The sequence below is a fragment of the Microtus pennsylvanicus genome, chromosome 15, assembly GCF_037038515.1.
Source record: "Microtus pennsylvanicus isolate mMicPen1 chromosome 15, mMicPen1.hap1, whole genome shotgun sequence".
In the NCBI taxonomy this organism is placed as follows: Eukaryota; Metazoa; Chordata; class Mammalia; order Rodentia; family Cricetidae; genus Microtus; species Microtus pennsylvanicus.
The window spans coordinates 71,409,423-71,424,688 of NC_134593.1; the positions used below are offsets into that span (position 1 = coordinate 71,409,423).

The 15,266-nt window shown below is 45.3% G+C and overlaps 1 long non-coding RNA gene across 2 annotated transcripts in view; it reads right to left on the reverse strand.

The window, feature by feature from the left end:
- LOC142835935 (uncharacterized) overlaps window positions 1-15,266 on the reverse strand; it is a 94,481-nt gene that overhangs the window by 56,986 nt on the left and 22,229 nt on the right. The gene's annotated exons all lie outside the window — the stretch shown is intronic.

The following is a 15,266-nucleotide window of genomic DNA, read 5'->3' on the forward strand; positions in this document are numbered from 1 at the left end:
TTATTATGCCCCTCTAAACACTTTCCTGCTCTTGTTCCTCACCCTCAGGTATGAACTCCATAAAAAGTGTATTTGTTAAAACCAGGGCTCGAGTCTCTCCTCACCACTTGACTTCTGTTCCTGACTTCCTCACTAATCAGTTACATTCAGACTGGACACTCTCTGGGCCTCAGTTTTCTTAGAAGAAACGCTAGTTCCAAGTGTTACCATGAAGATATGGCAATCGGAGAGATACACCATGAAAGTGGCCCTTTGAGGATTCCCCCATTGGACCAGCTGAGGAGACATGGCCTTTAGCTGCCAGAACCTTCAACAGCTGTAGGGCCCAGAGTGACCAGCAGCTAAGAGATGAGGAGCCTTGCATTTGCATGTGTGTTAGGGCAGAGGTGTCCTGATGTGTTATGCATTTTCCCCGAACTTCAGTGGGGCTGATTTGGGTCCTTCCCTGCATTTTTATCCCTCACCTTTCTTCCTTTCCTAGGCGTTGATCCCCAGAATTTTTGTTGTTGTTTTGAGGCAGGGTCTCACCACGTAGCCAACTGGCTCACAATTTACTAAGCTGCTGGTGAGTGATCCTCCTGCCTTTCCTCCCCAGAAATGGGTTTACAGGTGTGCTTTGATTTCTCTTAATGAATCCGAGAAATACATTGATCTGACATCTGTGCACATTCCAGGAGAGCCTCGCGGCGCTGGTAGCAACCTCCTAGACTGGTTCATAGGCTGTGGGACTTAATTTCAACGCCAGAGATGTTTGACTATAAACTTAAATTCCATCATTTTGTCCAAACACCTGATTTCGTAGAAACTGAAGCCCTTGGAGCCCCATTCGGTACCAGTCCTGGCTGAAAGGGGGCACCATCCACATAGAAAACTCTAGTACTACCTCATAGTAGTAGAGACACTGAGCCAAGTGGGACTGTTGTCTTGCTCAAGATTATATCGCAGGTAGAACCACACTTATGATAAATCTGAAGGTCACTCCACCAAACCACACACTCCTGACTCAGATTGACTCTCAATTCCTCATTAAATATCTCTTCAACAAATCTACAGTGTGAGGCAGTCCCAAAAGGTCTTCCTGAAGCAATACAAACAAAAGCAGAAGCTTCCCTTTCCACCACAGATTCCCTTCAAGGCCAGTAAAGACATCTGAACCTATTTTGGTTCAAACAACTGTCATTCAAAAACAGACAGACAGCAGACACAGTCACCCTACAAATACACCATTCCCCGACCCTTGCAGGATTTACCACCAGGGCTGAGCTGAACCGCTAGAGAATTTCTTGGGTCTTCTATGAAAACAGTCCTGGGAGACAGTGTCAGGACTCAGACCCTGAGCATAACAGCTGTGCTTGCTTCTCCCGGCTTCACAGACCCCTGCCACCTCATCTCCCAAGGCCTTCAAAATTCTTTGTGTCTTCTGGCTTCCTCCCACCTCACCCCTCTGAGTACTTTCAGTGGCTGGCTCTTCTTCCTCAGAATTTTACCCTAAGGCCCACCCACCTTCAGAATTCAAAAGCACAAATTCCAAGGGCCAGAGAGGAAAGCAAGAGAATTAGGCAACCCCACCCCACCCCCCAATTCCAAGCTCATATTTTGGAGGTAATTCTAGCTGAAATCCCTGCTGCTTAGAGAACATTCCACAATCCGGCATTTACTGTGAACTTGGCGCTGGCTGTGCTCCGTGCCCGTTTTACTGGAGAGACCCCGAGTGCCGGGGACAGCTAATGCCATACTTTGAGAATCAAAGGAGAAATGACAATGAGATCACAAAATATTCAGTAAATTAAATATTGTTGCTCTTCCTGATGTGGTACATCCAATCCTGCTGTCTTCATAATGCTTTAGCAGAGGCTGAGAGCACTGTGTGACCAGGCGTCCCTGGATAGAAATCTTCTCTATCTCTATAAAATATAATTTATGTGTAACTTACTAAGGTATAAATATATTTATATCAAGCTTATGAAATTTGGTTTTCATCTTAATTTTATTCATTTTGGGTGAAGACAGTACCAGAAACAATAACAAATGATCATTATTTAAAAACTGACATTTTCGCTGGGTGGCGATGGCACACACCTTTAATCCCAGAACTCGGGAGGCAGAGGCAGGCTGATCTCTGTGAGTTCAAAACCAACCTGGTTTAAAAAGCGAGTTCCAGGACAGCCAGAGCTGTTATACAGAGAAACCCTATCTCATCCCCCTCCTCCCAAAAAAGACATTTTCAAATTGTGATAAACATTCTGTTTTAGAATAGAACCCAACAAGATCATCCTAATAACTTTGCCGCATGAAACACACACACACACGCACACACACACATACACATGCACCCAGTCTTTGTATCATGTAAGGCATTTCAAAATGTGAAATGTATTTATGAGAATATTGAAATATATGAGAATATTGAAATATTAAAGGCAAATATGTTCAGAATTAACCGGCAAGTGAATTCGACCTGAATTTGCAAGTCTGAAAATGAGTGTATTCTGAGGAGATTTGTTCCAAAGCTTCCACGGCCGTTTCCCCCACTTCCTTCTTGAAGAGCATGTGTGTCTGATTAGTGCTCAGAAAAAGGGCTGTTTTCACAGCCTCCAGTGTGGTGTTTATAAAAATCCCGATGATTTTAGGACAGTGCCTTCATTTTTTTTTCAAATTTTCAAAACTTGTCCCTTTTTACTCTTTTATTTTCTTTCAACAAAACAAAGAGCGAAGACCGGCTTTAAGAAATTTTATACATTCTCATGGAGCCCCAGTTTGTTGACCTTCAGGCCATGGAGTAAAACCTTTCTTTTAAGTCAAGCATTCCCCATTGGGAAGCACTCCAGCTCTTTCTTTTTATGAGAAATTTTAACTGCTGGACTTAATTTAATTATTGTATTTTGTATATACTCCCAGGAGCCCCCAGGGCATGAGCTTTGCTTTCTTCCAAACTTTCAAATAAATATCTTTAGAAATGCATGTTTCTGTCGGCCATGGTGCGCTTTTGATTTGGACTTCTGATCCAGATCCCAAACGCAGTATTTCTGTTTCCTGCCTTTTGCGGGGTAGGTTTTTCTACCTCTGCTGCTGCAGCCAGTGTCGAAGCACACAGAGGCTCGCTGCCATTCTAGGAGTGGGCACTAGGCTTCCCGAGAAAATAAAATCCACCTCCAAAACTGAGAGTTTGGTTTTTCAGGGAGACCCTGCTAGGGAGTTAGGCCTGCCCTGCCTGTCCCTTAAAGTTTCTACAATGTGACACCCCCCCCCCCCTTAAAGATTCCCTTCCATACCCCAGGCTGGCTTTGTATTCTCCCTCCCTCCTTCCCTCCCTCCCTCCCTCTCTCTCTCCCTTCCTCCCTCCCTCCTTCCCTTCCTCCCCCCCTCCTTCCCTTCCTCCCCCCTCCCTCCCTCTCTCTCTCTGTCTCTGTCTCCCTCCCTCGTGCAGGGTGTTGTCATCCCAAACTAACAGCTTAGTATCTTAGTAACTTAGTATCTTCTCCCTAATTTTATTTTATTTTTTTGAGACAGTCAAATTTGTGTCAGTCCTCCTACCTCAGCTCCAAAGTGCTGAGATTAGAGGCATCTACAGGCTTGTGAATCATGACCTCTCAATGCTTCTCATCTGTCTGTCTTCAGTGTACAAATTTCTCTTTGGTCTTTTTGAGTTCTAAAATTTTCTCCTGTAAATCAAAAGCTTTGACTGCCTTTTGATTCTCAAGGGCAAAAAGTAAATCTGTGTTTTGTGGTGGACTTAAAACCCACTTGAGTTTATTAAAAATGTGGGGGAAAATGTAATTTTTATAGACTTATAACACCTGCTCAAAATACTTTGTTGGACTTGGGTCCAAGTCTACTAGTGAAGTAGCTTTGTGTCCTCTGAATTTTGTAAGAAGGGATTGTTCAGTAGATTAAGAGTTTTTAATTTTTTTAAATCTCAATAGAGTAGATTTTCTCAGTATTTGTATTTTATATAAACCATGCACTGGGAGGCCAAACAAAGGCTTCTGAGGTCATCTGTACCAATGGGCTGGGTATACCTTGTCTGCGTATTAGAATTGTCTGTTGGATGAGACATGATAGCATATTCCTATAATCCCAGGCAGGGCAATCACCATGAGTTCAAGGCCAGGATGAGTAAGATGGCTGAGAAACCCAAAAATCAAAGAGAGACTTGTCTAGTGATACTGGGCAGGACACTGAGGCCGGAAGATTAATGGAGCCCGGGAGTATCAGGCTAACTTGAGACAGTATCACAATACCCAGTTTTTGTTGTTGTTGTTTTGTTTGCTTGTTTAAATATAGTAGTTTATTTTGTTCTTTGTTTAAGTTTTTAATTTTTGAGACAGGGTTTCTCTATGAAACGGTGCTGGCTGACTCACGGAGACTGACTTGCCTCTGTGGACTAAAGGAGTGTGCCACAACTGCCTGGCCTTATTCTTGTTTTTAGTTTAGTTTAGGTTAGTTTGGTTTTGTTTTTTGAGGCAGGGTTTCTTCGTGTAGTCCTGACTGTCCTGAAACTCATTCTGAAGACCAGGCTGACCTTGAACTACCTGCCTCTGCCTAAATATCTGGTAGTCTTTTTACAGATATCAATCTCTGAGTCTCATCATAGATTGATGAAATAAAACTCCGGTCAGCTTTTGTTTTGCAGATTAGAGAGACAAACATCCAAACCAAGCTGTAGAACCGCCAGAGATGAAGTGTGATTTTTGCAGTGGTAGCATTAAGACCTGAACTTTCGGTAAAAAAGTTTGAGGCCACAGAGGACTTGAACAGTTCCTCTCACTTGACCTGAGCTTTAATTTCATACACAAGCTCCTTTCTACTCCAGGCTGATGAGAGAGGGAACTAGAACCTCACATTCAGGCACACTGGGATAGAAATTTCCCAGAAAAGGTGAGACTCCCTTGGTGGATGGTCATGCTTCAGAACTAATATTCTCTGTGTTTATTTGTCTTATATACTTATGCTACACACAAAATACTGAACCTTTCTGCGTCTCAGCGGAAGCCATCAAGTGGCCGGGACTGAATGCTGCCAGTTCAGATAAAAAGCAGAGGCCAGCCAGTAGCTGAGAGCATCATCTGTCTGATTTGAGGGTCTTAGTAGACTTGGGCCTTGCATAGGTTTCTACAGCTGGGGGGTCTGGGAGCGTCTCAGTAAACAGCCCAGGGAACATATATTCTCACTGCTCTCTGGCCACCGCCCCCCCCCCCCAGCCCCAGGGTCTGCTTGCTTACTTGTGGGTCACTAAGAAAAGAGGGTAGGGGCTCTCCAGGGCTTTAGTCACTTTGACTAGAGGGCCTGGTCCTGGGCTAGCTGTTCCCTGAGGCCCAGGACCTCCCCTAGAGATGCAGGAAGCTTTGATCACAGTTATTTGCCTTAGGCCAGAAGACCGCCCCCCCCCCCCCCCCCAGCACGCAGGGCAGGCACGCACGCACTCCCGTTTGGCCATTTCTTTCCTCCCTTAATGAGGCCATTACCTTCAGAATACTTTTTAGAAGATACTTTCACTCAGTCTGTTGAGATTCTGTTGTGTGCCTGCGGAGCGATGTGTTACTGACCCGGAGGCAGGTGTTTGGGGCGAAGCCAAGCCCTTTCGTCTATGCAGTAATTCTAGTGGCTGTGAAAGCCAGGATTCAGTTTAAGTTTTCCTTACTTTGATCTTACTCCATTTCTTCCTTCTACTCTTATTATCTCTTAAAACAAACATGCAAATTAGCCAAGAGCCAGCCTCCACTGAAAGGAGGGGCACTGGCGAGGCCATTAAGAAAAAAAGAAAGTATCTAAGAATTTGGCTGTGTACGATGGTAAGGAGAAATGCTGGGAGACTTTGTCCTGTACGCTAGTATTCCTGGGCCTCCGTGTCAGTGTTTATCCAGTGGGAAAGCAACAGGCAGACCTAAACAACATAACAAACAACCAAGAAACAAAAAAGAAAAGAAAGAAAGGGAAACGAATCCTTCAAGACCCTGTTCTGTGTCCCCCAAAGACTCCTAGGCGCCTTCCAGGGAGGAGGACCTCTGTTCTGTTTATACACCTGGCTCTCATACCGGGGACACGGGGGTGTCCGTGACTCACTGTTTGTGGGATCATTTCCACTTCTAGGCAGCATGTTATAGGCTAGCCTTCAAAGACATTCCAGAAGTCAAGTGTGCACTGTCCTCATGTCCAAATGCCTGCAGCTTCTCATGTGAGGAGATGAAACAGCCCCACTCCACCCACCAGCCCCTCTCCCTTGAAATGTCCTGGGTAGGGAACACAGGGAAGGGATGGCGGGTTAAGTAAGGAAGAATTAAGTAGAACAGGATGGGCGTGCACTACCTTGCTTCTCCGTACCAAATGCTTATGAGGCTAGAACTCATCCAGAGGCAGAAAGTTCATTTCTTTCTTCATCCCTGTCGCCTAGCATGATGCCGGCCCCTGGTCAGTTTTTGTTGGATGAATGAGTTAATAATGCATTGAGTTCTGGGCCCCTGAGATGGCTCAGAGGGTAAAGGTGTTGGCATCCAAGCCTGATGACCCTTAGACCCACATGTTAGAAGGAAAGAACGGACTCCTCTAACCTCCACACGTGTGCTTCCCGGGACAGGGACAGGCTCGCGCTCCCCCACCCACCCACCCAAAGAGTGAATGAATGGGGAGAGATGGTTCAGCGATAAAAATCACTTGCTCTTATCCAAGTCAGTGGCCCAGCTCCTAGAATCCCTAAATGCCCCACTCCTAAGAGAAAGTGCTTATACAGAGGGCCCGCCCTGTGGCGGGAAGAGTGCAGCTTCAGAAGGAGTCCTCTAAGGTCTGGATTTGGCCTCATGGCCTACATTCCTTTAAATATATATATATATTTAAATTAATATAATTTATATATTATATATTTAAATATTTATAAAGTACATTTATTATATATTATACATATAATTTATAAAATCTATGTGTTATATATTTAATCGTATATTACAACATATATTTACAAAATACATATATAATATATTTATGCATATAAATACATTACATTTAAATTTATATAATTTAGATATTTTTAAATTAACATATTTAAATTAAATATGTATTTAAATAATATTTTCATTTTACTTCATGCATGAATGTTTTGCCTGCATGTGACCAGGACAGTGTGTGGAGGCTCTCATTTGAGCCACCAGTGCCTCCTCTCAAACACAGGGTCAAATACAGGGAAAGCCTGATGAAGTGGTTCAGATACGTGGGAAGAAGTGAAGGGCGGTGAGGCGAGAAGGGATGGAGGTGAAGGGATGGACGCTTCATCACATAGCCTGCCGGGAAAAGATGAGAAGGAGCATGGAAAGAGGGCCCAGCAGATCAGAGCCACACAGAGAACAGGGTCTTCTCTAACTGTGTTTTGTAGACCTCATTCACTTGACATGCTCAGTTCTGCAGCTCATCACTCCCCTCTCCACAGGCTTCTTGGACAAACCTAGTCCTGGCATCCCCTCTGATTCTGCCTCCCCCTCTGATTCTACCTCCCCCTCTGATTCTGCCTCCCCCTCTGATTCTGCCTCTCCCTCTGACTCCATCTCCTCTCTGACTCCACCTCCTCTCTGACTCCATCTCCTCTCTGACTTCACCTCCTCTCTGACTCCACCTCCTCTCTGACTCCGCCTCCTCTCTGACTCCACCTCCTCTCTGACTCCACCTCCTCTCTGACTCCGCCTCCTCTCTGACTCCGCCTCCTCTCTGACTCCACCTCCCCTCTGACTCCACCTCCCCTCTGACTCCGCCTCCTCTCTGACTCCATCTCCCCTCTGACTCCACCTCCCCTCTGACTCCACCTCCTCTCTGACTCCACCTCCTCTCTGACTCCACCTCCCCTCTGACTCCACCTCCTCTCTGACTCCACCTCCTCTCTGACTCCACCTCCCCTCTGACTCCACCTCCTCTCTGACTCCACCTCCTCTCTGACTCCACCTCCCCTCTGACTCCACCTCCCCTCTGACTCCGCCTCCCCTCTGACTCCACCTCCCCTCTGACTCAGCCTCCCCTTTGACTCCACCTCCCCCTCTATACCGCCTCCTGCTCTGATGAGGCCCTATCCAGCTCTCAGCTGGTGGCAATCCCCCAACATATGGTCCTGCTTCTTGTTCTAAAGAAATTGTTCTTACACCCTTGAGACCTATCAAACTTGTCCACAGGTGGCACCTGTTGGTCTCCCAGGGCCAGTTAGCTGTGTGCCTGCCTTTCTCCTCCCTACATGAACTGGTGTGGGTCTGACTTTAGTTCTCTGATCAAGAATGACTGAGACAAATCCCTACCAGAGTCTGACCTGGCCAGCCTGCCCCTCCCTTGCTGTTGCTGGCGATCAAGCACGTGTATGCTCTTTGTGTGAAAGATGTGTGAACATTTTCACAACAGATAACTCTTCCAAAGGCTACAAGACACCTGGGGAAACAGTGAGCTGAGGCAGAAACTGTCAGTCAGGGAAGCAAACCCTTCTAGAGACCACTGCTCGGAGCACTGGGTTCTGTGAGGGCTAAGCACTGCTATCCTGGCCAGCTGAGCATCTGCCTTACAAACACACTATGAAAGTTTCTTCTTTTAATTGCTCCAAATAAGCATCCCTGAGTGAACTGAAGAGCATCCTCCTCGGTGGCTTCTTGAGCAATTCCAGCCGCTTATTGCCAGCAAGTGCACGGGGTATTGTTGCTAAGAAAGGTGTGAAATAAATTAAAATGCCTTTCGCACGGAGCGGAGTGCTGGAAGTACATGTGGTAAGCAACGTTTCTCACCATGCACACTCCATGAATGGTGAACAAAATTAAATTTTCTGATTAAAACCTGTGTCACTGGACATAACTGTTGCCAGCATTTCACTGACAGAAATTCTTGTAATGGCAACAAGGGAAGCCTGCCATCGTTGACTGGAACCTGGCTCTACTCTGTGCTCACAGAGCGAAAAGCTTACTGGACACATATTGCCCTTTCCTCGCAATTCTTACAGAGCCAAACTGACCACTGGGTCACCAGGCAGAAGGAGGAAAGTCTCCAAGGAGACCCTGCAGCCAGGATAGCCCTACTGACCATTGAGCTGCAGGCTATGAGGCCATACAAGGACCACAGCGAGTGTCAATATGCTTCTTCAGAGAGGTGTAGGAAGACTTTAGACTTTCCGGCCTGCAGGCCACACAGTGTCCCCAGTTTTTCCTTGTAAGGACTCATCTGTTGCCCCTGGTGCCTGCCTGTCCCTTCACAGCAAGGCTTATGAAAACCCAGACACCCTGCGCAATAATCAGGATAGAACAGCCCAAGCTAATTGTTTCACAAATGTAGAAGGGGCAACCCAAAATGATATTAGTTGACTTCGGATTGTGGCTATGTCGTAAGAAGATGTACACTCTCAGAACAGCCAAGATTGGCTCTCCATTTCCCATCTCACCCAACTTGCTGATTACAGGTAAATGTTTTCCCAAAGCCAACACCAGCCAGACACACATAATTATTTCCATTTCCTTCTAGCAATAGGAATAGTTTGTCTCTTGATGCTTGGTTTTAATTGTCAGTTTGACACAATTTAGAATCACCTGGGAAGAAGAACTGATGATGGATGTCAGGTTGGCCTGTGGGCGTGTCTGTAGGGGACTGTTTTAATTACATTCATTAATTGATGTGGGGAGACCCATGCTGCTGTGGGTGGCCTCCTTCCTTGTGTTTGGGTCCTGAGCAGTAGCATGAATGCATTCTTTCTCTCTGTGCCCTTGACTGCGGAAGTCATGGGACTGGCTGCTTCAAGTGCCTGTTGCCTTGACTTCCCCAGCAGTAGTAGATGTAACCTGAAATTGTGAACTCAGTCCTTTCTCCCTTGAGTTGCTGTTTGTCAGAGTATTGTAGCACAGCAACTGGAAACTGAGCTGATAGCCCCCTCTCATTTTGTAAGTTGTTCTGTGGCTCCACTAATATAAAACAGCTTTGTCTTAAAAAACAAAGGTATATGTGGGGAGGATTAAAAAGATAAAGAGCATGAGGTCAGTGTGAACGGCCTAACCTGACTACAGTGACTCTAACCCAATCAGTGTTCTCAAAAAGCCTATTGAGGAGGGACCAGTGATGAAGCCGAATCACTACTGTTTCCTCTGATGGACTGAACTCAAAGGGACCAAGAGTTCAAATGGAGGAAGACTCAAAGACCACAAGTTCAAAGACAGGCTAACTGGAAGGGAAGGGAGCGCTTGAGCCTGCGCGCGCGTGCACGCGCATGTGCATGCACACGCGCGCGCGCACACACACCCACACCTCCCCGTGGGAATCACACCTTTTGGAGTCTCCTTTTCACTAAGAATCAGCTCTATGTTTTCACGTCAGTGAGCCTGGTCCGGTCTCACCTGTGATAGAAGTAAGAAGTGCCCAGTGGGACACTTAGACGCCCCTCAACTGAAGAATGGATAAAGAAAATGTGGTACATTTACACAATGGAGTATTACTCAGCGGAAGGAAAACAGTGACATCTTGAAATGTGCAGGCAAACGGATGGGTCTATAAAAACCATGTTGAGTGAGGTGACCAGACAGACAAATATAGTAGGTATTCACTAATAGGTGGCTTATAGACATAAAGCAAAGAAAAACCAGCCTACAGGCCATAACCCCAAAGAAATTAGACAACAAAGAGGACCCTAAGAGAGACATACGTGAATCTACATAGGAAGGAGAAAAAGACAAGATCTCCTGAGTAAACTGGGAGCATAAGGGTCATGGGAAAGGGCAGAAGGGGGAGAGACGAGGAAGGGAGGGGAGTGAAGAAAAATGTATAACTTAATAAAAACAATAAATTAAAGTAGCTTACAAATCTATGAATTAGTTGTATCTGAAAAGTATTCTGACTTGTTTTCCTTTCGTCTCTTACCTAGTCTGGTCTGGTATAGCTTTTGCAACTCTAAGACATGCTCTTCTGGCATGGTCAGAGAGAAGGGGAAAAGAGAACAAGGTAACAGTCTCTTCCTTTCTCTCATTTCCTACCTGTACTGCTTCTGTTCATTTAAAAATAAGCTGGGGGGTAGAGTCTCACACCTTTAATCCCAGCACTTGAGAGACAGAGGCAGGCAGATCCTTTTAAATTTGGGGCCAGCTTGGTCTAAAGAGTGGAGTTCCAGGACAGCCAGGGCACAGAGAAACTAGAGTTCTGTTTCAGCAGGACTACCCCAAACCAGCTGAGACCCACAAATCTGACTGAGACCACCTCTCACCACCCCTCACTTCATTATAATGACAAATTTCATTAGTCTTGCAAATTTGCTGCCTCCTGTCTTGGATCTGATTCAATTCTTCGCCCCTGGAAGTTCCAGGGAATGACAAAAAATTCTCTCCACTTATTCCCCTGCCTGCCGTAATTTGTGAATGAAAGGAAAGTTTTCTTAAGAAAAAAAAAAGCTATCCCTGGGCACTCTCTCTACAGAGGCCTTCATTCACCCTACAAACCCACGCTTTGACCCTGGAGTAACCTGCTCTTAATTCCTTGCTTATCTGTGACCTCTTTCTTACACAATGACAAGAGTATAGAAAACTCTGGGTAAGAGTCTCAATCTTCCCAGTCTTTGACCTTGAGTAACAGTAGGACACTTGCCTTCTGTGCTAAGCCTCCAGGTTTGATCTCCAGCACCATTGCCACCTCCCCACCCCCTCCCCCCAAAATGCCAGTGACAGAACTTTGGAAAACTCCAGATTTAATAGACCGTGGTGTAGCCAGGGCACTGCCAAAGTAGGCTGATATGGCAACAAGGTGAGAGGGCACAGCTCCTCTTTTAGGTCAAGAGGTGTTTCAGAGACCAATGGCACTGTTGTCATTATGCCTTGCCACCTCCAAGCCGCTACACCCAGGACTCATGGAGCATCCCCTCGATGATCAAGACCAGACAGATCTGATACATTTGTGATACAAATCTCTAGGGAGATGGAAATCCTAGCCTTGTAGGAACAGGAGCACCCTTAGACAAGTAACTGTAGAGCTGGTAAATCCTGCTCCCTTTTCTCTCCTGCTTCTGATAGACAAATTTTCTTAATGGAGCTTCCAAGGGTCAACATCTTCAATGCCCTCTGCTCCTAGTGCAAAGAGCTTCCAGGAGCAAACAAACAAAATTCTCCTTTACCATGCCAGAAGTGTTAGCACCACTGCAGTTACTAAGAAACACTCTCTTCCCCTCAGGAGAATGGGTTTATTCCCTATCCAAATCCCACGAGAGTTTCCCCCATTGTGCTAACCTGAAAGGTGGGAATAGAGTTGGCCATCACTGGTTTCCCCAAAATGAATGCCACGTTCAGCCTTCATTGGTACTACCGGTTCCCATCACAGGTGTTTGAGGATTTCAGATAAACCGGAGGAACAGCCCAAAGGATGACTCGCCTCCATGAGCCAAAATTGGTTGGGTAGCACCCATTGTCAAGGGAGAAAGGGAGCTGACAGAAGTGGACTACTACTTCATTCATCTTCTTCCCTCATTCCCTGACTTTCATCCATCTCTCTTTCCCCCGACATGGCATCGTTCTCTGTTCCTTCTGTACCTCACACCTTTCTGAGGTCTAGATCTTTCTTTGGGGTTGGCAGACACCAGAGAGCAACATAATAGTGCCTACGTCTAGCTCCCCTGTTTTTCTAACAGACTTTAAGAAAACCTATATGAGCTGGGAGGACATGGAAATGATTGGGAAATGTGGAATTAGCTCCCTCAAAGGTGGTATCCTGTGCCAAGGCATTCTGCTCCTGTTGGTAAGTAATCTGTTATGAAATAATTTAAACATATAGCAACCCGGCAGGTCATTGACAAAACTGGCAACTGGCCTCCAGGCTATGTTTTGCACCAAGACAGAGCTTTCATAAGGTGTGAGGCCTGAGAGTAAACTCACAGATGTCCCATTTTCTTCACGGAAGTCTTAGTGCTGTCCTCTGTCACCACTGAGTCTTTTGAGATCTGATTTTTATTTTGGTTCAGAAGTGATTGGAAAGGCCTTTATCCTCATCTTGTTCTGGGTACATGCTATTTTAGTAATCCAGGTATTTTGAAAGCATGTCTGGGTTTTATAGTAAAGCCAAGTTCATTAGACCTGACTCTGAACCAGGCACTCATCCTTAGAGGCAATTAAAGGCCCAAGCAGCTACTCTAAAACATGGATGTCCTTAGAATAGCAAAGGTCTGCACTCTTCCCGTTCACCAGGCATATTCTAGGGATGAGAGGAACTTCTCTTTGAAATGTGTTTGGAATGGAGGGACTCAGAAATTAAATTTACACTCTTGAACTGACTATCAAATAATCATCCTGACCAAGCTAACTATCAAAACTTTGTAAAAAGTAAACAACATGGTGCTTGGCAATCTGCTTGGCCAGCACAGTTTGCTCCACTCTTTGGATCTAATTTTTTGACTTTGGTATTTTCAGCTGGATCCCCAGCATTTGAACTGTTTCCAAGCCCAGATGGTTATGGAAACAGTCTGTGAAAGACCCTTCACGTGAATTTTTTTAACCCTGGTGACTAGATTTATTCAGATGACTTTGCCTTCACTTCTTCCCTGATCCTTTTCTTTTATTAATCTTCTGATCTAACGTAGGCATTTTATCATCCTGAAGACCAGAGGTGGATTGGGCACTCATGTTCACCCTTGGAGTATAGAGACAAAAGTCTCTGTGTGTACCCTTGAATTTTCTCCTATCAGATTTTCAAAGGACACCATGATCTCCATCTTTCAGAGTGTATTCACATCAACTGTATGAGAGATTTGAAGGGAGTGTACAGGAATGGGGTATCCAAGAGCCTCTGATCCCCATAGCCTTGAGTGTGATAGGAATGGCAGGGGCTTCAGGCTGGGTATCTCTTGCTAAGAGCTGCCATCATTTTCTCTGTACATCCTGGTATAGAGATGTTGGAAAATATAGAGCAAAGATTCTTTTTTTTTTAATGTGCATTGTTATTCGGCCATGGCTGTCAAGTACCCTGGAACTGGAATTACAGAGAGTGAACTGCCGTGTGGGTGCTGGGAATTGAACCCAAGTCTTCTGGAAGAACAGTCAGTGCTCTTAACCCCTGAGCCATCTCTCCAGCCCACAAGGAAGTGCTTCTTTTCTGCCCTACCCATCATTCTGCTCTTCATACTTCTTCCCTAACCTCGGCTTCCATGACTATCCAGAGGGAAGTTTGATGTCAGCCTGACTGGAGAAACTGATACTTAGTGGCAGTCAAGATCAGGTCGTTGAGGACATAAATAATCTCTAGCAATCTTCAAGGAAACAGTCATGTCACTATTTTTTAACTTTTTCTTTTATGAGAGAAGATCTTCTTGTATCTCAAGATAGTCTCAAAGTTACTATGTAGCAGAGAAAGACTGAATTTCCGAGTGTCTCTACTTCCTGAGTGTTGGTATAGGTGTGCACCACCAAGCCCCATTTCTTCACTGCTGGGTGTCAAACTCAGGGCTTTGGTATTCTGGGCAAGTGCTCTATCAACTGAACTATACCCTGGCCTTGTTTTGAAATTATTTTCTGTATTTTTAAAGCATGAAATGCTGAATTCTCCTCTGCAGTCATAGAAGGGATTCAGGGTAGGGAATGGACCTCCTGATTCACAGCTCATGCTGAGTTCCAACACCAGACCATAAGAAATTATTCATGAGCCTAAGTCCTGATGGCACCATCTTTGTTCTTTTCCCCGTGAGGATGCTAAGTTCATGTTTCTGAAAAAGGAGACCTTGCTTGTTACAATTCATTTGGTGCTCATCTCAGAAAAAACAAATGGCAAAAGACCAGCTACAAACTCCATGTAGGAATAGGAAGTATCGTGTGCCTAGGTTGTCATAACCTACACCAGGAAATCTGAAGCCAGAGGCTCAACACCAACCGTTTCTGAGTTGTTTTGAAGGATGTGTGTGCCTGTATGGTGTATGGATGTGTATGTGAAAGACCCATATGCACATGTATGTGTGCCCATGGAGACCAAAAGTTAATGCTGGGTATCTTTCTCTATCACTATCCACCACTTAAAAAAGTTGTTTGTTTATTTATTTACTTGTATATGTGAATATATGTGGGCACGTGTATATATGTAGGTGGTTTCACATGTGTAGTGGTAGTTGTGTGGATGGCAAAAGGCAACTTTCAGGTGTAGATTCTCTCCTTCCACTGTGTAGACGGATGATCCCAGGTTATCAGGCGGCAAGCACTCTTCCCTGTTGAGGGTGTCTCCCTGAACTTGGGGCTCCCCATCTTGATAAGCTGACCAGAGAACCCTAGGACTCCTCCTATCGCTACCTCTCTGGCACTTTTTCTTATGTGGGT